Raw genomic sequence first — 24885 nt, forward strand, 5'->3', positions numbered from 1 at the left:
TCCTGCCATCCAGGACCTCTATACCAGGCGGTGTCAGAGGAAGGCCCTCAAAATTGTCAAAGACTCCAGCCACCCTAGTCATAGACTGTTCTCTCTGCTACCGCACGGCAAGCGGTACCGGAGTGCCAAGTCTAGGTCCAAAAGACTTCTCAACAGCTTCTACCCCCAAGCCATAAGACTCCTGAACAGCTAATCATGGCTACCCGGACTATTTGCACTGCCCCCCCCACCCCATCCTTTTACGCTGCTGCTACTCTGTTAATTATTTATGCATAGTCACTTTAACTCTACCCACATGTACATATTACTTCAACTACCTGGTGCCCCCACACATTGACTCTGCACTGGTACCCCCCTGTATATATAGCCTCCCTACTGTTATTTTATTTTACTTCTGCTCTTTTTTTCTCAACACCTTTTTTGTTGTTGTTTTATTTTTACTTTTTTGTTTAAAATAAATGCACTGTTGGTTAAGGGCTGTAAGTAAGCATTTCACTGTAATGTCTGCACCTGTTGTATTCGGCGCATGTGGCCAATAAAATTTGATTTGATGTCCCCTGTTAAATTGGTACTTTACGGAGGAGTTGGTGCATAAGGGCAGCACAACATTCCATTTATGAATGTTGTTTGTTTCTTTATCACAGAATAAAAGATCAACACCAACCCTGATCCTTTAGTCATATAAGCCGATCAAAACACAACACAGAGGCAATCGACACTGGTCATATATACATTTTTCAACCATTTTCCATCCTAAAGATTAGGCATATGCAAGGCTTTGATTTCTGGTCAGATAGAAAAGAGGTCTTAGAGAACATCTACCAAAGAAAGTCTTAAGTTATTAGAAATACATCAAAAACACAATCAAGTTGAAGTAAAGACCCCTACCAACTAATATCAACACTTATATTGGAGAAATTGTTTACCTTCTGTAAGTTTAAGAAATATTGCTTGCGCCTTGTAATTCCGTTACCAAAAACCCATATACTGTATCTTTAAGATATTTTCTAATTTCTCTCCCTCATGAGGAGGAACAATTTATGAAAGTTCACAGAAGTACCAAATAGTGGTAGACCTACCAATTAGTTAGTGTTTTTACTGATATCAAGTTTGTTTATGAATAATTAAGTGATTAAAACTCATGTTACTGATTTGGTAACAGAATTATAATTACTGCAATTGTATTGGCTACAATGGGAAATCATAGTAGTCACAAACCATAGTTGGGTCAACTGCTACTCTCCTCCTTTCCACTGGCATACTGTTATGTTCAGATCTTTCTGTCATCTGGTGGTCAAAGCAAGACTGTGAAAACAGTCGGGACAACGCCTCTCTCTATCTCCAGTAAATGTCACCTCTCCCGGCTCTTACTGACACCTACCCGCTTTCCATTTACTGTAACCAGCATCCTCACCCACTGAGCACCGACCAGCACCGGACATCCATGGACGTTGAAAAGTAGTTGAAATTTAATCAGTCCACCCTGGCTGGACCAAATCTGAACCAAATAGACGTCTATGTTTCACAAGTTTGGACAGTACAGTAGAGCACAGTAAAGAAAAGTACAGCACAGTAAAGTAAAGAGAAGTAGAGTTTAGTACAGTAGAGTACAGCATAATGTACTGTACTGAACCCTACTGTGCTGTACAGTGATGTCCAAACTTGTGAAACATAGGCGTCTATGATTGGTTCAGATTTGGTCTGGTCCGGACCAACCAAATGTGGTCTTGTTTGGGGGCGGAGCTCATTAGAATAATAGCCAGTGTGTAGAATACCCAAATATGCAAAAGAAGGATATTGCATGTTTCTATCTTTGTGTACCTATTCAGGATACATCACCATGAAGAAAATGATATACAAATCCATAATTATGCATTTCTGTATACAGTCGTGGTCAACAGTTGAGAATGACACAAATACTAATTTTCACAAAGTCTGCTGCCTCAGTTTTGATTATGGCAATTTGCATATACTCCAGAATGTCATGAAGAGTGAGCAGATGAATTGCAATTAATTGCAAAGTCCCTCTTTGCTATGAAAATGAACTTAATCCCCCAAAAACATTTCCACTGCATTTCAGCCCTGCCACAAAAGGACCAGCTGCCATCATGTCAGTGATTCTCTCGTTAACACAGGTGAGAGTGTTGATGAGGAAAAGGCTGGAGATCACTCTGTCATGCTGATTGAGTTAGAATAACAGACTGGAAGCTTTAAAAGGAGGGTGGTGCTTGAAATCATTGTTCTTCCTCTGTTAACCATGGTTACCTACAAGGAAACACGTGCCGTCATCATTGCTTTGCACAAAAAGGGCTTCAAAGGCAAGGATATTGCTGCTAGTAAGATTGCACCTAAATCAACCAATTATCGGATCATCAAGAACTTCAAGGAGAGAGGTTCAATTGTTGTGAAGAAGGCATCAGGGCGCCCAAGAAAGTCCAGAAAGCGTCAGGACCGTCTCCTAAAGTTGATTCAGCTGTGGGATCGGAACACCACCAGTGCAGCGCTTGCTCAGGAATGGCAGCAGGCAGATGAGTGCATCTGCACGCACAGTGAAGCGAAGACTTTTGGAGGATGGCCTGGTGTCAAGAAGGGCAGCAAAGAAGCCACTTCTCTCCAGGAAAAACATCCGGACAAACTGATATTCTGCAAAAGGTACAGGGATTGGACTGCTGAGGACTGGGGTAAAGTCATTTTCTCTGATGAATCCCCTTTCCGATTGTTTGGGGCATCCGGAATACACCTTGTCCGGAGAAGACAAGGTGAGCGCTACCATCAGTCATGTGTCATGCCAACAGTAAAGCATCCTGAGACCATTCATGTGTGGGGTTGCTTCTCAGCCAGGGGAGTTGGCTCACTCACAATTTTGCCTAAGAACACAGCCATGAATAAAGAATGGTACCAACATATCCTCCGAGAGCAACTTCTCCCAACCATCCAATAACAGTTTGGTGACGACCAATCCCTTTTCCAGCATGATGGAGCACCTTGCCATAAGTCAAAAGTGATAACTAAGTGCCCCCGGGAACAAAACATTACAATTTTGGGTCCATGGCCAGGAAACTCCCCAGACCTTAATCCCATTGAGAACTTGTGGTCGATCCTCAACAGGCAGGTGGACAAACAAAAACCCACAAATTCTGAGAAACTCCAAGCATTGATTAAGCAAGAATGGGCTGCCATCAGTCAGGATGTGGCCCAGAAGTTAATTGACAGCATGCCAGGGCAGATTGCAGAGGTCTTGAAAAAGAAGGGTCAACACTGCAAATATTGACTCTTTGCATAAACTTAATGTAATTGTCAATAAAAAGCCTTTGACACTTATGGAATGCTTGTAATTATTCTTCAGTATACCATAGTAACATCTGACAAAAATATCTCATAACACTGAAGCAGCGAACTTTGTGAAGACCAATACTTGTGTCATTCTCAAAACTTTTGACCACGACTGTAGTACAGATCAGGGACCCATGATGCAATTCCGTTACTGGATGTAAATCCACTTCACCTACTATAGTTCAATAACATCTTTGAATCTTAAATAAGGATCAGATACTGTATTTAACAGCTTTTATGGAAAACGTGGTGGCATAAAGAAAATAGATTTTACCTTAATTCTGTTACCAAATTTGCATCAGCACAGATCTTACAGGAAATGTGTTTCTGTGTAAATTGTTCAAAGTAGTCCCTGTGTATAGAGTTGCAATGTTTGTTAAACTTTGAAATCAAAATGGGTTTTGTTTGGTCTCCATTTTAAAGTGAAACAATTGAGTCAAAGCGTAATTCCGTTACTGTGGAATTGGCCAAACCAGACTTCTAGGAACCAGGACAGGGTGTACACACACACACACACCTGCTGCTTTCTCATCTGATTACAGGCACCACTGACTCCATCTCTAGATGCCTGTGTTTACCTGTAGTAAATTAACCCTGTCACCACCACTTCCATGTAGACACTAGTCCAAGAAGCCTGAAAATACAGCCCACACACACAGCAAACAGGATACAACCATAACATGAGCACTAGAACAAGCCCATCAGGTTGTCTCACAGCTGACACACACACACACACACACACACACCTTTCTAAAGGAAATGGAAGCTGTAAACATGCACTACTGATAGCCTATCACTAGAATTATGTTGAATTGCTGAGAAATCTAACCGTGCATCAGTTAAACTAGAATAGACAATGTTATCAAACAATGTCCCCAATAGCTTATAACCTACAGTAAAGTTCTGTGGACTTTAGTAGTTGGTGTACTGCAGCTGCATTTTGTTTTGAGAGAGATCGCGAGAGAGAGAGAAAAGAGGAGAGAGAGGGGGAAACCAGATCAGGTTGCACATTAACAAAAAAAGACCAAAACTAGAGAAACTGACTAAGTAGAGCACTGGCACCAACTACTACACAAACAACTTCCTGATCTCTGTGCAAGCAGATCAGTGGCTGTGTAGATGGATTTAATTCAATGGTTTTATAACTAAATCATATTAAGATGTACGACCTCATAACAGACAGTAATTAAATATCTTAATTCCAATATTACAAAGAAAGGGATAGCAATAATATCTCCTCTCATATTTGTCATTAGCAATATACACTACCGTTCAAAAGTTTGGGGTCACTTGTCCTTGTTTTTGAAAGCTGGAAACGGCTGATTTTTTATGGAATATCTACATAGGTGTACAGAGGCCCATTATCAGCAACCATCAGTCCTGTGTTCCAATGGCACATTGTGTTTGCTAATCCAAGTTTATCATTTTAAAAATGGCTAATTGATCAATAGAAAACCCTTTTGCAATTATGTTAGCACAGCTGAAAAATGTTGTGCTGATTAAAGAAGCAATAAAACTGGCCTTCTTGTGACTAGTTGAGTATCTGGAGCATCAGCAATTGTGGGTTCGATTACAGGCTCAAAATGGCCAGAAACAAAGAACGTTCTTCTGAAACTCGTCAGTCTATTCCTGTTCTGAGAAATGAAGGCTATTCCATGCGAGAAATTGCCAAGAAACTGAAGATCTCGTACGACGCTGTGTATTACTCCCTTCACAGAACAGCGTAAACTGTCTCTAACCAGAATGGAAAGAGGCGTGGGAGGCCCCGGTGCAAAACTGAGCAAGAGGACAAATACATTAGTGTGTCTAGTTTGAGAAACAGACGCCTCACAGGTCCTCAACTGGCAGCTTCATTAAATAGTGCCCGCAAAACACCAGTCTCAACGTCAACAGTGAAGAGGCGACTCCGGGATGCTGACCTTCTAGGCAGAGTTGCAAAGAAAAAGCCATATCTCAGACTGCCCATCATAATATTTTCTTTTTATTGGCCAGTCTGAGATATGGCTTTTTCTTTGCAACTAAATATTGTCCCATCGCTGCAAATCCCGTACGGACTCTGGAGAGGCAAAGGTTGAGAGCCATGCATCCTCCGAAACACGACCCTGCCAAGCCGCACTGCTTCTTGACACACTGCTCGCTTAACCCGGAAGCCAGCCGTGCCAATGTGTTGGAGGAAACACAGTACAACTGGCGACCGTGTCAGCGTGCATGCGCCCGGCCCAGGGCTGGCGTGGTTACACGTGGTCTGAGGTTGTGAGGTCGGTTGGACGTACTGCCAAATTCTCTAAGACGACGTTGAAGACTGCTTATGGTAGAGGAATTAACATTCAATTATCTGGCAACAGCTCTGGTGGACATTCCTGCATGCTCCCTCAACTTGAGACATCTGTGGCATTGTGTTGTGTGACAATACCCCAGGACCTCCACATCCGGCTTCTTCACATGCGGGATCGTCTGAGACCAGCCCACCGGAAAGCTGATGAAACTGTGGGTTTGAAAAGCTGAAGAATTTCTGCATAAACTGTCAGAAACCGTCTCAGGGAAGCTCATCGTCCTCACCTGGGTCTTGACCTGACTGCAGTTCGGCGTCGTAACTGACTTCAGTCTGCAAATTCTCACCTTCGATGGCCACTGACACGCTGGAGAAGTGTGCTCTTCACTGATGAATCCCGGTTTCAACTGTACCGGGCAGATGGCAGACAGCGTGTATGTCGTAGGGTGGACGAGCGGTTTGATGATGTCAACGTTGTGAACAAAGTGCCCCTTGGTGGCGGTGGGGTTATGGTATGGGCAGGCAGGCATAAGCTACGGACAACGAACACAATTGCATTTTATCAATGGCAATTTGAATGCACAGAGATACTGTGATGAGATCCTGAGGCCCATTGTTGTGCCATTCAGCCGCCGCCATCACCTCATGTTTCAGCATGATAATGCACAGCCCCATGCCGCAAGGATCTGTACACAATTCCTGGAAGCTGAAAATGTCCCAGTTCTTCCATGGCCTGCATACTCACCAGACATGTCACCCATTGAGCATGTTTGGGATGCTCTGGATCAACAGCGTGTTCCAGTTCCCACCACTATCCAGCAACTTCGCACAGCCATCGAAGAGGAGTGCGACAACATTCCACAGGCCACAATAAACTGCCTGATCAACTCTATGCGGAGATGTGTCGTTCTGCATGAGGTAAATGGTGGTCACACCAGATACGGACTGTTTTTCTGATCCAAGCCTCTACCTTTTTTAAAAAAGGTATCTGTGACCAACAGATGCACATCTGTCATGTGAAATCCAGTCATGTGAAATCCATAGATTAGGGCATAATGAATTTATTTCAATTGACCGATTTCCATATATGAACTGTAACTCAGTAAAATCTTTGAAATTGTTGTATGTTGCGTTTATTTTTGTTCAGTGTATTTATCAAGAGAGTTTTTCATCTATATTTTTCGTAGTTGTCCATTTACCACCACAAACCGATGCTGGCACTAAAAAAACTGCACTCAACGAGCTGTATAGGGTCATAAGTAAACAAGAAAATACTCACCCAGAGGCGGCGCTCCTAGTAGCCGGTGACTTCAACGCAGGAAGACTGAAATCCGTTTGACCTCATTTCTACCTGCATGTCACCTATGCAATTAGCTCTCCCTCACACTCAATTGGGCAAATCTGACCATAACTCTTGATTCCTGCTTACAAGCAAAAACTCAAAAACATGAAGTACCAGTGCTGCACTGAATATGGAAGTGGTCCGATGAAGCAGATGCTAAACTACAGGACTGTTTCACTAGCAGACTGGAATACAGATAGCAACACTGAACCATGCATGAGAGCACCAGCTGTTCCGGACGACTGTGTGATGACGCTCTCCGTAGTCGATGTGAGTAAGACCTTTAAAACAGGTTAACAGTCACAAGGCCGCAGGGCCAGATGGATTACCAGGTAGGGTACTCATAGCATGCGCTGACCAGCTGGCTAGTGTCTTCACTGACATTTTCAACCTCTCCCTGACCCAGTCTGTAATACCTACATGTTTCAAGCAGTCTCGCTGCTCAAGAACTCCAAGATAACCTGTCTAAATGACTAGCGCCCCATAACACTCACATCTGTAGCCATGAAATGCTTTGAAAAGGCTGGTCATGGCTCACATCAACACCATCATCCCAGACACCCTGGACCCACTCCAATTCGCAAACCGCCCTAACAGATCCACATGACGCAATCTCTATTGCACTCCACACTGCTCTTTCCCACCTGGACAAAAGGAAAGCCTCCGTAAGAATGCTGTTCATTGACTACAGCTCAGCTTTCAACACCATAGTGCCCTCCAAGCTCAACACTAAGCTAAGGGCCCTGGGATTCAACACCTCCCTCTACAACTGGATCCTGAACATCCTGATGGGCCGCCCCCAGGTGGTGAGGATAGGCAACAACACATTCACCACGCTGACCCTCAACACCCCTCCGGGGTGTGTGCCTAGTACCCTCCTGTACTCCCTGTTCACCCACGACTGCGTGGCCACGCTTGATTCCAACACCATCATTAAGTTTGGCAACGACCCGATGGTGGTAGGCCTGATCACCAACGGCAATAAGCAGTGTGGTACCAGGAGAGCAACCTCTCCTTCAACGTCAGCAAGACAAAGGAGCTGATCTTGGTCCACACACACCAACACAGTTGTGAAGAGTGCACGACAAGACGTCTTCCCCCTCAGAAGACTGAAATAATTCGGCATAGGCCCTCAGATCCTCAAAATGTTATAGAGCTGCACGATTGAGAACATCTTGACTGGCTGAATTCCGTTTCTTTATTATCCTGAAAAAAACTTCCCAGTCCTTAACGATTACAAGCATATCCATAACATGATGGAGCCACCACTACTCTAATGTGTTGTATTGGATTTACCCCAAACACTTTGTATTCAGGAAAAAAAGTAAATTGCATTGCCACATTTTTTGCAGTACTACTTTAGTGCCTTGTTGCAAACAGGATGTATGTTTTGATATATTTTATTCTGTACAAGCTTCCTTCTTTCAACTCTGTCAATTAGGTTAGTATTGTGGAGTAACAACAATGTTGTTGGTCCATCCCTCAGTTGTTTTCTCCTATCACAGCCATTAAACTAACTGTTTTAATGTCACCATTGGCCTCATGGTGAAATCCCTGAGCGGTTTCCTTCCTCTTCGGCAACTGAGTTAGGAAGGACGCCTGTATCTTTGTAGTGACTGGGTGTATTGATACACCATCCAAAGTGTAATTAATAACTTCACCATGCTCAAAGGAATATTCAATGTTTGCTTTTTTTATATATTTACCCATCTACCAATTGGTGCCCTTCTTTGCGAGGCATTGGAAAACCTCCCTGGTCTTTGTGGTTGAATCGGTGTTTGAAATTCACTGACCTTACAGATAATTGTATGTGTGGGGTACAGAGATGAGGTATTCATTCAAAAATAACGGTAAACACTATTATTGCACACAGAGTGAGTCCATGCAACTTATTATGTGACGTGTTAAGCACATTTTTACTCCTGAACGTATTTAGGCTTGCCATAACAAAGGGGTTAAATACTTAATGACTCAAGATATTTCAGCTTTTTATTTTTGATTAATTTGTAAATAATAAAATACTAAAAAGAGATGTCCACGTTGACATTATGGGTGTGTGTAGGCCAGTGACATAAAAAAAAAAAGGCTTCACAAAATGTGGAAAAAGTAAAGCGGTGTGAACACTTTCTTCAGGCACTGTATCTACCTCTAACTCATACCCCTGCACATCGACTCGGTACTGGTACCCCTTGTAAATAGCCAAGTTATCGATACACATTGTGTATTTATTTATTTTGTTATTATTCTTCTATTATTTCCTCTCTGCATTGTTGGGAAGGCCCATAAGTAAGCATTTCACTGTTAGTCTACACCTGTTGTTTACGAAGCAAGTGACAAATACAATTTAATAACCCCAAAAGTCCCCACAAGGATAGTAAAACAAGGAAAATTCTCCCTCATGGGGACAGTCCCCAGATCGCCATGAGGACAACGGCTATTTTAGGCTTAGGAGTTTCACTCCTCTGCTACCCATATGTCCTCTGACCCCCAGCTGAACCTGTCAGAACTCAGTGTGTGTGTGTGTGAGCACAAATGCAGCAGAGACAATTTAGATTGCTCTGCCACTGCTGTAGGTACAGTGCATTCGGAAAGTATTCAGACCCCTTCCCTTTTTCCACATTTTGTTACGTTACAGCCTTATTCTGAAATTGATTAAATAGATGTTTTCCCTCAATCTACACACAATACCCCATAATGATAAAGCGAAAACAGGCTTAGACATTTTTGCAAATTTAGTTTAAAAAACAGTAATACCTTATTTACATAAGTATTCAGACCCTTTGCTATGAGACTCAAAATTGAGCTCAGGTGCATCCTGTTTCCATTGATCATCCTTGAGATGTTTCTACAACTTGGTGGGAGTCCAGCTGTGGTTAATTCAATTGATTGGACATGATTTGGAAATGCACATGCCCGTCTATATAAGGTCCCACAGTGCATGTCAGAGCAAAAAACTAGCCATGAGGTTGAAGGAATTGTCTGTAGTGCTCCGAGACAGGATTGTGTCAAGGCACAGATCTGGGGAAGGGTACCAAAAGATGTCTGCAGCATTGAAGGTCCCCAAGAACACAGTGGCCTCCATCATTCTTAAATTGAAGAAGTTTGGAACCACCAAGACTCTTCCAAGAGCTGGCCGCCCGGCCAAACTGAGCAATCAGGGGAGAACGGCCTTGGTCAGGGAGGTGATAAAGAACCCAATGCTCACTCTGACAGAGCTCCAGAGTTCATCTGTGAAGATGGGAGAACCTTCCCGAAGGACAACCATCTCTGCAGCACTCCACCAATCAGGCCTTTATGGTAGAGTGGCCAGACGGAATCCACTCCTCAGTAAAAGGCACATGACAGCCTGCTTGGAGTTTGCCAAAAGGCACCTAAAGGACTCTCAGACCATGAGAAACAAGATTCTCTGGTCTGATGACACCAAGATTGAACTCTTTGGCCTCAATGCCAAGCTTCACGTCTGGAGGAAACCTTACACCATCCCTAAGGTTAAGCATGGTGGTGGCAGCATCATGCTGTAGGGCAGTTTTTCAGCGGCAGGGACTGGGAGACTAGTCAGGATCGAGGGAACCATGAGCGGCGCAAAGTACAGAGAGATCCTTGATGAAAACCTGCTCCAAAGCACTCCGGTCCTCAGACTGGGGCGAAGGTTCACCTTCCAACAGGACAACGACCCTAAGCACACAGCCAATACAACGCAGGAGTGGCTTCGGGACAAGTCTCTGAATGTCCTTGAGTGGCCCAGCCAGAGCCCGGACTTGAACCAGATCGAACATCTCTGGAGAGACCTGAAAATAACTGCAGCGACGCGCCCCATCCAACCTGACAGAGCTTGAGAGGATCTGCAGAGAAGAAGAATGGTGTGCCAAGTTTGTAGCGTCATACCAAAGAAGATTTGAGGCTGTAATTGCTGCCAAAGGTGCTTCAACAAAGTACTGAGTAAAAGGTCTGAATACTTATGTAAATATGATCACATTTGCACACACACAAAAACATTGCTCAGTCATTATGGGGCAATGTGTAGATTGATGAGGGAAAAAAACGATTTAATCCATTTTAGAATAAGGCTGTAACGTAACAAAGTGTGGAAAAAGTCAAGGGGTCTGAATACTTTCCGAATCCACTGCATCTGTGAATAGCCAGGGCCTGGTTCCACGAAAGCGATGGAACTAGGCTTATGAGTGTTTTAACGATGCATCTTTCCTACAACGGCCTAAGATGTAACATGCGTTTCCCAAAACACCACGCAGAGAGAACGGTCGTTAAGTGTGTCGTTGGAGCATGTGTCGATACTGATAGGATCGAAAGAAAATGAGCGCTGCTCACGGGTCAGCTTTCTCCATTCAAATCTTACCTTCACATTACAATTATTTCACAATACTGACGACAGATCAGCTCCTAGAGAGATATTACCACCTATGGCTGCAAATATTGGAGGTGGCTTATTCTAATGCTTACCCAATAAAATGTTTTAAAAAATCACCGATATGGCACATCATTGCGCACGTTAGGCTACAAATCATGAAATATAGAGACAAATTATAGACAGAAGCCTGTAGCAAAATAGAACTCAATTGATTGAATGTGAAATGTATTTCAATGTGATTGAAATAGGCCTATAGCCTACGGTTTATATTTTAATGAATTAATCTCAGCTTTAATTCAAAACATATTTTCATACATCACTTGATTGTATCAATTGCAAAGACACTGGCAACTGTTTTTGTAGTCATCTTTGTTTTGAAGTTAGCGGTCACAGAGATGGATAAACCATTTGATTCTATGTTTAGCGGAGATCTATGTAGCCTATAAAGTGACGTGGGGGGGCAAAAAAGTATCTAACGAAGCACTTAGCTGTTCTAAGAGTGGTCTGAGGCAAGCGTTAGATTACGAGCATTTAATAATGCAGCGTTAATAACAATGGTTTTGAGAAACATCTCGGAGATTTAACGATGCTCCTACGAAGGTTCTAACAATGAACTTAGCCTTAAATATGTAACTAGCTTTCTGCCGTGTTTGAGAAGTCAAAGTCCTTTGGTTGAGTTCTGTACAGCTGCCACTGCCATCCTTTGATTTCCTTGCGGTTTTTCTCCTCTCCGTTCTGGGCCGTCTGCTCCTCCCCAATCTTCTCCCAGAGCAGGCAGGCCTGTTGCCCTAGCAACTAGACTACTCACAGCATGTAAACATGCTGCTCCAGAGCAAATACTGTTCTTCCTTCAGACACGAATGCATCAAAACTTTGTTCATTTACACAAACTCTCGATCACATTTGCTTGTAAATGTCCAAACTCACCAAAAATTACATTGGATTGCCTGTGTTTGCAATTGAGAATATTTAGCTAGCAGCCTCCATGGAAATCCACTATTACTTGTGCTAATTTTGTTAGCAATCTGGTAATCGATGCCCAATTGGCTTTTTTGCAAACCCCTTCTGTATAAGCCGGTAATACTGTAAATCCTGGGATGAGAGAAGGATGGTATGACGATATGAAAATCTGTATTGAAGTACAGGGGGTATGTGGGGAGTGTTGCAGACACAGTGTTCATAAGAGGCATGCCTCCATGTAAAACAAAAAAAAGGCCCATCCATCCACATTCCTCAAATAGTGCTTTCCTATTGTGCTTCAGACAGAGTGGGTCTATTCTACTGCATGTTCACCATATTACATTCCACTGAACAGGCCATAAGACTGGAATAGTTCTGCTGTTGACTTGTAGAAATACATACAGTGGGGGAAAAAAGTATTTAGTCAGCCACCAATTGTGCAAGTTCTCCCACTTAAAAAGATGAGAGAGGCCTGTAATTTTCATCATAGGTACACGTCAACTATGACAGGCAAAATGAGGGAAAAAAATCCAGAAAATCACATTGTAGGATTTTTAATGAATTTATTTTGCAAATTATGGTAGAAAATAAGTATTTGGTCACCTACAAACAAGCAAGATTTCTGGCTCTCACAGACCTGTAACTTCTTCTTTAAGAGGCTCCTCTGTCCTCCACTCGTTACCTGTATTAAATGGCACCTGTTTGAACTTGTTATCAGTATAAAAGACACCTGTCCACAACCTCAAACAGTCACACTCCAAACTCCACTATGGCCAAGACCAAAGAGCTGTCAAAGGACACCAGAAACAAAACTGTAGACCTGCACCAGGCTGGGAAGACTGAATCTGCAATAGGTAAGCAGCTTGGTTTGAAGAAATCAACTGTGGGAGCAATTATTAGGAAATGGAAGAAATACAAGACCACTGATAATCTCCCTCGATCTTTTTTCCCCCACTGTATTTGATATAGAAATACATAGTTGAATGTAGTTAGAGTCATAACCTTTAAAAAAAAAGTGTGTATGCTTGAAACTTTAGTTCTATAACTCCTGCTGATGTTGTGCATTGCCCATATGAAGGTCATGAATACATGTGAGTAGGTTGCTTTGAGGTCATACACAGTTAGGTCATTTCTCAGAAATGTCTAATAGGGTAATTCCGTGGAAAAGTCAACCTGAGCATGAACAAATCAAGTTAGTCATTTACAAATGAAACATGTTCATAATTATCCTTGAGAGAGAGAGAGCGAACAACAATATAAAACGCAACATGGAACAATTTAAGAGTTTACTGAGTTACAGTTCATAAGGAAATCCATCAATTTCAATTAATGAATTAGGCACTAATCTATGGATTTCACATGACTGGGAATACAGATATGCATCCGTTGGTCACAGATGCCTTAAAAAATGGTAGGGGCGTGAATAAAAAAAAGTCAGTATCTGTGTGACCACCATTTGCCTCATGCAGTGCGACACCTCCTTCGCATAGAGTTGATCAGGCTGTTGATTGTGGCCTGCAGAATGTTTTCCCACTCCTATTCTGTGGTCCTCTGTAGCTCAGCTGGTAGAGCACGGCGCTTGTAACGCCAAGGTAGTGGGTTCGATCCCCGGGACCACCCATACACAAAAAAATATATGCATGCATGATTGTAAGTCGCTTTGGATAAAAGCGTCTGCTAAATGGCATATTATATTATTATTAAATGGTTGTGCGAAGTTGCTGGATATTGGCGGGAACTGGAACACGCTGTCGTACATATTGATCCAGAGCTCAATGGGTGACATGTCTGGTGAGTATGCAGGCCATGGAAGAACTGGGACATTTTCAGCTTCCAGGAATTGTGAACAGATCCCTGCAACATGGGGCTGTACATTATCATGCTGAAACATGAGGTGATGGCGGTGGCTGGTGTAACTGAGTCAGGTTTGTAGGCCTCCTTGCTCGCACACGCTTTTTTCAGTTCTGCCCACAACTTTTCTATAGGATTTAGGTCAGGGCTTTCTGATGGCCACTCCAATACCTTGACTTTGTTGTCCTTAAACCATTTTGCCACAACTTTGGAAGTATGCTTGGGGTCATTGTCCATTTGGAAGACCCATTTGCGACCAAGCTTTAACTTCCTGACTGATGTCTTGAGATGTTGCTTCAATATATCCACAATTTTCCATCCTCATGATGGCATCTATTTTGTGAAGTGCACCAGTCCCTCCTGCAGCAAAGCACCCCACAGCATGATGCTGCCACCCCCGTGCTTCACAGTTGGGATGGTGTTCTTCGGCTTGCAAGGCATCCCCCTTTTCCTCCAAACATAACAATGGTCATTATGGCCAAACAGTTCTATTTTTGTTTAATCAGACCTTAGGACATTTCTCCAAAAAGTACGATCTTTGTCCCCATGTGCAGTTGCAAACCATAGTCTGGCTTTTTTATGGCGGTTTTGGAGCAGTGGCTTCTTCCTTGCTGAGCGGCCTTTCAGGTTATGTCGATATAGGACTCGTTTTACTGTGGATATCGATACTTTTGTACCCGTTTCCTCCAGCATCTTCACAAGGTCCACTTTTCACACCAAAGTACGTTAATCTATATGGAGACAGAACACGTCTCCTTCCTGAGCGGTATGACGGCTGCGTGGTCCCATGGTGTTTATACTTGCATACTATTGTTTGTACAGATGAACGTGGTACCTTCAGGCATTTGGAAATTGCTCCCAAGGATGAACCAGACCATTTTTTCCCCCTGAGGTCTTGGCTGATTTATTTTGATTTTCCCATGAAAGCAAAGAGGCACTGAGTTTGAAGGTAGGCCTTGAAATACATCCACAGGTACACCTCCAATTGACTCAAGTGATGTCAATTAGCCTATCAGAAACTTTTAAAGCCATGACATCATTTTCTGGAATTTTCTAAGCTGTTTAAAAGGCACAGTCAACTTAGTGTATGTAAACTTCTGACCCACTGGAATTGTGATACAGTGAATTAAGTGAAATAATCTGTCTGTAAACAATTGTTGGAAAAATTACTTGTGTCATGCAAAGTAAATGTCCTAACCGACTTGCCAAAACTATAGTTTGTTAACAAGACATTAAAAAATTACCTATTAGGGTGTTGTGCCTGGCCATAATACTACCTGTAATTATGCAATCATATGGTACTATGCCTTCTACTGACATTTTAAAAAACAATCCAAAATGACAAATGTATTATGATAGATTTTCACCAAGAAATATTTAAGATTTTAATGTCTATTTCAGACTCTGTAACATCCATAACTGTGTTTTTCCTCACTAAAGTCCTAAAATGGAAATGATCTTTTGAACATTTTCATTTCTGTGTTCAGCCATGCCTTTCCTTCGAAATGGCAATCCATGTTTTGACCTTAGACAAACTCATAGAATTTTGCTAATATGTTCAGTCTCTCCCAAAAGTTTGTCCATTTCATGTAACATCCATAACACTTCATTTCTCCAACGTGTCAATATTTCAGTCTCAACGTCAACAGTGAAGAGGCGACTCCGGGATGCTGACCTTCTAGGCAGAGTTGCAAAGAAAAAGCCATATCTCAGACTACCCATCTTAATATTTTATTTTTATTGGCCAGTCTGAGATATGGCTTTTTCTTTGCAACTCTGTCTAGAAGGTCAGCATCCCGGAGTCGCCTCTTCACTGTTGACGTTGAGACTGGTGTTTTACGGATACTATTTAATGAAGCTGCCAGTTGAGGACCTGTGAGGCATCTGTTTCTCAAAATAGACACTAATGTATTTTTCCTCTTGCTCAGTTTTGCACCGGGGCCTCCCACTCCTCTTTCTATTCTGGTTAGAGCCAGTTTGCGCTGTTCTGTGAAGGGAGTAGTACACAGCGTCGTACGAGATCTTCAGTTTATTGGCAATTTCTCACATGGAATAGCCTTCATTTCTCAGAACAAGAATAGACTGACGTTTCAGAAGAACGTTCTTTGTTTCTGGCTATTTTGAGCCTGTAATGGAACCCACAATTGCTGATGCTCCAGATACTCAACTAGTCTCAAGAAGGCCAGTTTTATTGCTTCTTTAAAATCAGCACAACAGTTTTCAGCTGTGCTAACATAATTGCAAAAGGGTTTTCTAATGATCAATTAGTCTTGTAAAATGATAAACTTTGATTAGCAAACACAACGTGCCATTGGAACACAGGACTGATGGTTGCTGATAAATGGACCTCTGTACGCCCATGTAGATATTCCATTAAAAGTCAGTCGTTTCCAGCTACAATAGCCATTTACAACATTAACAATGTCTACACTGTATTTCTGATCAAGTTGATGTTATTTTAAATGGACAAAAAAAATGGATTTTCTTTCAAAAACAAGGACATTTCTAAGTGACCCCAAACTTTTGAACGGTAGTGTACATATAATGGACAAGCGATGTCAGAGCGGCATGGACTAAGATACAGTAGAAAAGTATAGAATACAGTATATACACATATGAGATGGAGTAATGCAAGATATGTAGACATTATTAAAGTGGCTAGTGTTCCATTTCTTAAAGTGGCCAGTTATTTCTAGTCTGTCTATAGGCAACAGCCTCTAATGTGCTAGTGATGGATATTTAACAGTCTGATGACCATGAGATGGAAGCTGTTTTTCAGTCTCTCGGTCACAGCTTTGATGCACCTGTACTGACCTCGCCTTCTGGATGATAGCGGGGTGAACAGGTAGTGGCTCGGGTGGTTGATGTCCTTGATGATATTTTTGGCCTTCCTGTGACGTCGGTGGCTGTAGGTGTCCTGGAGGGCGGGTAGTTTGCCCCCGGTAATGCGTTGGGCAGACCGCACCACCCTCTGGAGATCCTTGCGGTTGCGGGCGGTGCAGTTTGCCGTACCAGGCGGTGATACAGCCCGACAGGATGCTCTCAATTGTAAATGTTTGTGAGGGTTTTGGGTGCCAATCCAGATTTCTTTAGAGGCTCTGTTGCGCCTTCTTCACCACACTGTCTGTGTGGGTGGACCATTTCAGTTTGTCAGTGATGTGTACACCAAGGAACTTGAAGCTTTCCACCTTCTCCACTGCGGTCCCATCGATGTGGATAGGAGGGTGCACCCTTTGCTGTTTACTGAAGTCCACGAACATCTCCTTTGTTTTGTTGACGTTGAGGGAGAGGTTAATTTCCTTGGACCACACTCCCAGAGCCCTCACCTCCTCCCTGTAGGCTGTCTCGTCATTGTTCGTAATCAAGCCTACAACTGTTGTGTCGTCTGCCAACTTGATGATTGAGTTGCCACATACGTCTCGTGTCTGAGCTGTTGAAATGCGACTCTACGGTCTCTCTATACTGACGTTTTGCTTGTTTGATTACTATAGACCAGGGATGGGCTACTTTGATGGGGGTGGGGGCCACAAAAACAATGGAACTCATCATGAGCGACCGCAGTGGCTCGTGGGTCTGCGTAAGAATATGCAGCTTTACACCTTGTCTATTCTATTATTCTAACTCTCAACAGTAAGTTGAGACCCAGACGGAGTTCCTAAAAATAAAACGTTTTTTTATTACTGGTCAGCGGCCCTACAAAAGGGGGGCGCCAGTTGCCCATCACTGCTATAGACACACACATCAAAAGTGTAATTTATGTTGTTTGCCTATTCTGTGAGACATTAAAGTTGTGATTTTGCAAGCAAATGTAATGTCCATAATGCTGGAATCGCCCAATAGTGAAAGTAGTTGAGTCAGAGTGAGAATGGGAGAGTTCCTCTAAAATAGAAGTGTCAGTGGTGTGTAGTCAGGACTTCGTGAGATGGACAATAGACCAATTGACCAGGCCTAACCAAATGACATTTGAACCCTATTGTCTTAAATGGTGAGGGTCAGGCAACAGTCCTCAGGGTCCCACTTTGTGTTATAACATATTACAATATGCTATTAGTCGTATGCATGGTATTATATACTGCATATAGGCCTAGTCTGCTAAATGGCATATATATATATATATATATATAGTATGGACTACACCAGGGTTCCCCAACTGGAATTTATTTCCTTCCTAATGCGTTTTAGCCAAATCAGTTGTGTTGTGACAAGGTAGGGGGGGGGGGGGGTATACAGAAGATAGCCCTATTTGGTAAAAAACCAAGTTCATATTATGGCAAGAACATCTCAAATAAGCAAAGAGAAACGACAGTCCATCACTACTTTAAGACATGAAGGTCAGTCAATACGGAACATTTCAAGAACTTTGAACGTTTCTTCAAGTGCAGTTGCAAAAACCATCAAGCGCTATGATGAAACTGCCTCTAATAATAATAATAATAATAATGCCATTTAGCAGACGCTTTTATCCAAAGCGACTTACAGTCATGCGTGCATACATTTTTGTGTATGGGTGGTCCCGGGGATCGAACCCACTACCCTAGCGTTACAAGCGCCGTGCTCTACCTGCTGAGCTACCTCTCATGAGGACCGCCACAGGAAAGGAAGACCCAGTTACCTCTGCTGCAGAGGATAAGTTCAGCCTCAGAAATTGCAGCCCAAATAAATGCTTCACAGACATCTCAACATCAACTGTTCAGAGGAGACTGCATGAATCAGGCCTTCATGGTCGAATTGCTGCAAAGAAACCACTACTAAAGGACACCAATAAGAAGAAGAGACTTGCTTGGGCCAAGAAACACGAGCATTAGACCGGTGGAAATCTGTCCTTTGGTCTGATGAGTCCAAATTTGAGATTTTTGGTTCCAACCGCTGTGTCTTTGTGAGGCGCAGAGTAGGTGAACGGATGATCTTCGCATGTGTGGTTCCCACTGTGAAGCATGGAGGTGGTGGTCTTATGGTGTGGGGGTGCTTTGCTGGTGACACTGTCAGTGATTTATTTAGAATTCAAGGCACACTTAACCAGCATGGCTACCACATCATTCTGCTGCAATATGCCATCTCATCTGGTTTGTGCTTAGTGGGACTATCATTTGTTTTTCAAACAGGACAATGACCCAAACCACCTCCAGGCTGTATAAGGGCTATTTGACCAAGAAGGAGAGTGATGGAGTGCTGCATCAGATGACCTGGCCTCCACAATCACCTGATTGTTTGGGATGAGTTGGACCGCAGAGTGAAGGAAAAGCAGCCAACAAGTGCTCAGCATATGTGGGACCTCCTTCAAGACTGTTGGAAAAGCATTCCATGTGAAGCTGGTTGAGAGAATGCCAAGAGTGTGCAAAGCTGTCATCAAGGCAAAGGGTGGCTACTTTGAAGAATCTAAAATATATTTTGATTTGTTTTACACGTTTTTGGTTACTACATGATTCCATGTGTTATTTCATAGTTATGGTGGTCTTCACTATTATTCTACAATGTAGAAAATAGTAAAAATAAAGAAAACCCCTTGAATGAGTAGGTGTCCAAACATTTGACTGGTACTGACTGTATGTATGTATGTATGTATGTATTGCATTTTCATTGTTGGACAAACTTTTTTTTTTTATCCAAACACCAGGAAAATCAACTCCAACTGATGTTAAATGTATCAAGGTTTGAAATGATTATGTTTTAGTTAAATATTATATCTGTTTGGGCTTCTTGCGGTCAATCCCTGGACTACAGAGAGGTAAATGATGGAGTCTATCTCTCTCTCACTCGCACTTTGTAAAAACCCGGAGTGCATTGAGTGAATGTTGGAAAAAGATCTTGGTTCTTTTCTAAACATAGCAATGTGAATACAAAGAGGACTCGGACCACAAAATAGCTGAAGTGAACTGGCAAAAGAATTGAATCCTCATTCAAAGGGAAGGGCAGTGTGAATACAAAGAAACCGAGTTCCTTTGCTTTTTTTTACCCCAGAGTTCACTTTAAAGAGGACAGAGATCAGCTCTTTTAAAGAGGATTATATGTGAAAACTCCCTAAAAAGAAGTTGGATAACAAGCTATGAAGGAAAAATACAGGTACCGCCAACTAGCGCAAAAATAATATTTTGATATTGTCAAAACGATACAATATATTGTAAAGAATTATATCCCGCTATGTAACTGTACACTGCTGTTAGCCCTTTGACACTCCACCCCTTGTGTTACACACACACACAGACAGAGATAAACCATTGTATCTCTTGCCTAAATATTAAACAGGTAAAACCCAACAGATGACTTTGGGAGCAGCAGTCAAGTATTGGAAGACCATCATGATCATCACCACCCATAATGGGAAATCACTCGATATGAGAGGCCTTTGGCATGCGCGTATTAGAGTAAACGCAAACATCAGACAGCCCAGTGAGATATATTCATAGAGCGCAGCACGTACTGAACACTTGTAAAAATACCCTCCCTCTTTATATAAACACACACACAAACAAACATGCTGGCGTGCGCACACACACACACAATGTAAGTATGTAAATAACCCACCAGGCTCACACGGTGGACAGAGATAAAGAGAGAGAAGGGGAGGGAGGAGGAGGAGGGCATTGCTCAGGGACTTGACAGTGCCATCTCGCTGCTACAACCTGGATTCAGTGGTACACGTAACATAGTAAATACATCTGGGACACTCAAACTTCTATGGTATGTATTCATTTGTGGTGCACATCCCTCATTTCGTATGATATATTACGAATTTGCAATACGTTTGATATGTTATGAATTCCAATTTGCTGTGGCTAACGTTGGCTAGGTGGCTAATGCTAACATTAACTAGGTGGCTAACATTAGCTAGGCTAGGGGTTAAGGTGTTAGGGTTAGGTTAAAGGGTTAAGTTTAGGGTTAAGGGAACGGTTCGCTAACATGCTAGGTAGTTGCAAAGTAACTCAAAAGTACTAAGTCGTTGCAAAGTTGCTAAAATTCTAAAGTTGTCCGTTATGAAATTCTAACAAGCAACTTTTGGGTTGCTCGACATTCACGTTATATACCCTACCAACCACCCTACTTTAGTTTTTGCCTTAAATAACCTCCTTAAGTAGCCTTCAGTCTTATGTAACCATACATAACATATCATACTAATTTTGTTGACACGGATTTACGTTTACTATGTTACGTACAGTCTGAGACCAGGCTGTACTCTTGGCCATCCTACAAAGGTAAGATCTCGAATAACATTTGAACAGATGATAGAGACATGAGGTTTGGTCCATTCTTTTCTTAGAGGAGTATTACTTTACCCATTAGTCAATATATGCGTTTTTGATTGGCCACCCTACTATGGTTACGTCTAGTGAGACCAGCCTGCTCGCTCAGCTCTGTTTGGCCCCCAGCGCGAGGCTTTCCAGCAAAGTTATCGTTATATAAGAGGTGTATCAGAGTATCACAAACACGGTTTATACATAGCAGCAGCATAGCTCTGGATAGTGTGTCATCAACGATATGCCCACGGAAACCAGAGGTTGGTCATAAATGGCAACGGCATCTGGGTAGGAACTTGCATTTGACAGTTCAGAAAAAGAAGTGCCCTAAATTGCACAAACATAGCATAAATATTTATCATACCATGTTTGTAGCTGTCAATGTTTTAGGAAAAGGACAGGCTAATTGAATAGGCTGACTAGACTACCAACTCAAATATCCAACAAATAATGAAATTACCTAGCCTATACTGTTCATTATTAGGCAAAAAATATAACATGTGTTTTCAACGCGCTTAACATTTTTTAAACCCATGCCTTTTTATCCAGCAGTGTCCATGAACGCTGGAGCTGAATGACTTTCAAGATGACCATGAAATATATTTCCAAAGTGCAAACTATGGTACACAATGCATAATCAGCCACTTTAATAAAAATAAAAATACAAGTGAGTTTTCCAGAGTTGGCCCATGGCGATTTACATTGCGGTGTGAACGTGTAGCTCAGTTGGTAGAGCATGGCGCTTGCAACGCCAGGGTTTTGGGTTCGATCCCCAGGGGGGGCCAGTATGAAAATGTATGCACTCACTAACTGTAAGTCGCTCTGGATAAGAGCGTCTGCTAAATGACTAAAATGTAAAATGTGTGAGTTCTCAGAAATGTTCATCGGTGGAATATTACTTACCCGCTCTGAAGGTCAGATGATACGAAGTTGGGAGTGCAGGTTCGCGAAACAACGCGGCTCTTCCAATACTGTCGGTGGAACCGCTCGGATCCTCACACACAAACTACGCTAAAAAGGCGTCTTTGTGTGTCGTTATAATTTCAGTAGAATGGCTGATGCACTCCAGCTGCTGATTGTTTTAGTTCCGCTGGCTGTGATGTTGTCAGCGGGGCTTGGCACGTCCCAGGTCACCTGTGTTCACTTGTGACAACTCCGGCAACCAATAGACGGGTTTGCAGAGCGCACAGGGAATTCTGGGGGGGGGGGGGGGGGGGGGGGGGGAGTAGTTCTATTGGACAGGGGTATTTTCGGGGGAGTGACGTTATGCCTGCCTGATGAGTTGACTGTCAGTGCATGCATGGGGTGTTATCATTAAGCTACTCCAAACAGGTGCAAAACGTTAACGAAAACTAGCGTTTCTATTGGACAGATTAAGGTAGGACCCGCCCTGTTTGCTGAACCTGTCCAATAGAAACGCTAGTTTATGTTGCAAACGTTTTGCAACTGTTTGGAGTAATGATTATACCCCAGTACTTTACTTGGTTACGCCAGGATTGGCTTTAATGGTCACACATTCCCGACAATTTTCTTTTTAAATCAGTGGCGTGTATTAATGGATGCCAAGGGAAGCCAGGCTCCCCCCCCCCCAAAATGACAAAAAAAAATAAAAAATAATGCATCTTTCGTACCTCTGTGTTTCATAATTTTCATTCAATTCGCAAGAGGCTGAATGTATCTTGCTGCAGAAAGCATCAGAGTGACTGAAACAGCGCCCCTCTTGTCTCTCTACTTGAAGGCCATCTATCTGGAGCAAGAAAGCAGCCAAAAGGTTGAACTTACACTACCGGTCAAAAGTTTTAGAACACCTACTCATTCAAGGGGTTTCTTTATTTTTACTATTTTCTACATTGTAGAATAATAGTGAAGACATCAAAACTATGAAATAACACATATGGAATCATGTAGTAACCAAAAAAGGGTTAAACAAATCAAAATATATTTTATATTTGAGATTCTTCAAATAGCCACCCTTTGCCTTGATGATGGCTTTGCACACTTGGCATTCTCTATTAAACATAGAATAATAATAGAGGTTTGGTGATTGCCACTCAAAATATATTTTTGTATAGAATATTTTGACTTTTATTTCATCACTCAAAATCTTGCCAAAGCATAGTCTGTAGGAGGTCATGAATTGGGTCATGAACATATGGACTTTGAAATTAACAAGGGAGAGGTTAAACATAAGGTACCATAAATCTGGCATAAACTTATTCCCACACTTTACAATAACTCTGTTGCAGTGGTTTTTGGTAGTCCCCGTATGGTCTCCTGAGTGGCGCAGTGGTCTGATTATAACGGCGATTCTGATCCAACCATTAATTCATACATTGTGCGGTGCCCCTGGCCTGAGAGGATGGAAGTTCAATATGTAGCTACATGTAGAAGGCTAATGTTAACTAGCTAACGTTGCCCATGAATGGAAGTTAGGCTAGCGAGCAAGCATTTTAGCTGGGTAGCCTTGGACAGCAAAAAATAAAAGCGTGTACTCTATGACAGAATGATAGACCGTTTCATCAACATGAAAGAGAGGAGGATGGCATTGGCGTTACTCTACAAGTAGGATGAGTCAACCAGTAGAGGTTTCTCAGAGAAGGATGAGGAGGATCATCCTCCTATGTGAATTTCAAACAAATAAAAATAGTCAAACAAAAAAGTTATCATTTTTAGATAAAACTATACTAAATATATTCACGCCACCAAATAATTGATTAAAACACAGTTTTGCAATGATGGTCTACAGTAGCCTCAGGGGCACTCTGTAGGGTAGCACCATGGTATAGCCGGAGGACTACATTTAGCTAGCAAATGCAGCAAGCTAGTTTAGCCTACTCAAACACCCGGCTCAAACAGAGAAGGATGCTATGTTAGCTAGCTGGCTATGGCTATCCAACACTGGAACTCTAGTCAATATAAGCTTTTGGTTTTATTAATTTATTGCCACCGAGGCCCATTGGTGTAACTGCTAAACTGCTTTCTGACTGTACACTGTACTGTAGCGGGTTTACTAATGCGTTACAGTGCCTTCGGAAAGTATTCAGACCCCTTAACCTTTGACATTTTTTCACGTTACAGCCTTATTCTAAAATGGATTTTTTTTTTTACCTCAGCAATCTACACATATTACCCCATAATGACAATGCGAAAACAGGTTTTTAGAAATGTTTGCAAAGGTATTAAAAATAAACTGAAATACCTTATTTACATAAGTATTCAGACCCTGTTTCCATTGATCATCCTTGAGATGTTTCTACAACTTGATTGGAGTCCACCTGTGGTAAATTCAATTGATTGGACATGATTTGGAAAGGCACACGCCTGTCTATATAAGGTCCCAGGAACTGTCAGTAGAGCTCAGAAACAGCATTGTGTAGAGGCACAGACCTGGGGAAGGGTACCAAAAAATGTCTGCAGCATTGAAGGTCCCCAAGAACACAGTGGCCTCCATCATTCTTAAATGGAAGACGTTTGGAACCACCAAGACTCTTCCTATAGCTGGCAGCCCGGCCAAACTGAGCAAGAACCT

The 24885-nt window shown here is 42.3% G+C and overlaps 1 protein-coding gene across 1 annotated transcript in view; it reads right to left on the reverse strand.

The window, feature by feature from the left end:
• The window catches only part of LOC311133785 (transcription factor EB-like), a 96261-nt gene extending 73782 nt beyond the window's left edge, over positions 1–22479 (reverse strand). Inside the window, exon 1 of the mRNA XM_084167354.1 lies at positions 22260–22479. The gene's annotated coding sequence lies outside the window, so the exon portion shown is untranslated. The remainder of the gene's footprint in view (positions 1–22259) is intronic.
• Positions 22480–24885: the final 2406 nt, after the last annotated feature.

Source organism: Coregonus lavaretus, assembly GCF_964263955.1.
Source record: "Coregonus lavaretus genome assembly, chromosome: 8".
Classification (NCBI taxonomy): domain Eukaryota; kingdom Metazoa; phylum Chordata; class Actinopteri; order Salmoniformes; family Salmonidae; genus Coregonus; species Coregonus lavaretus.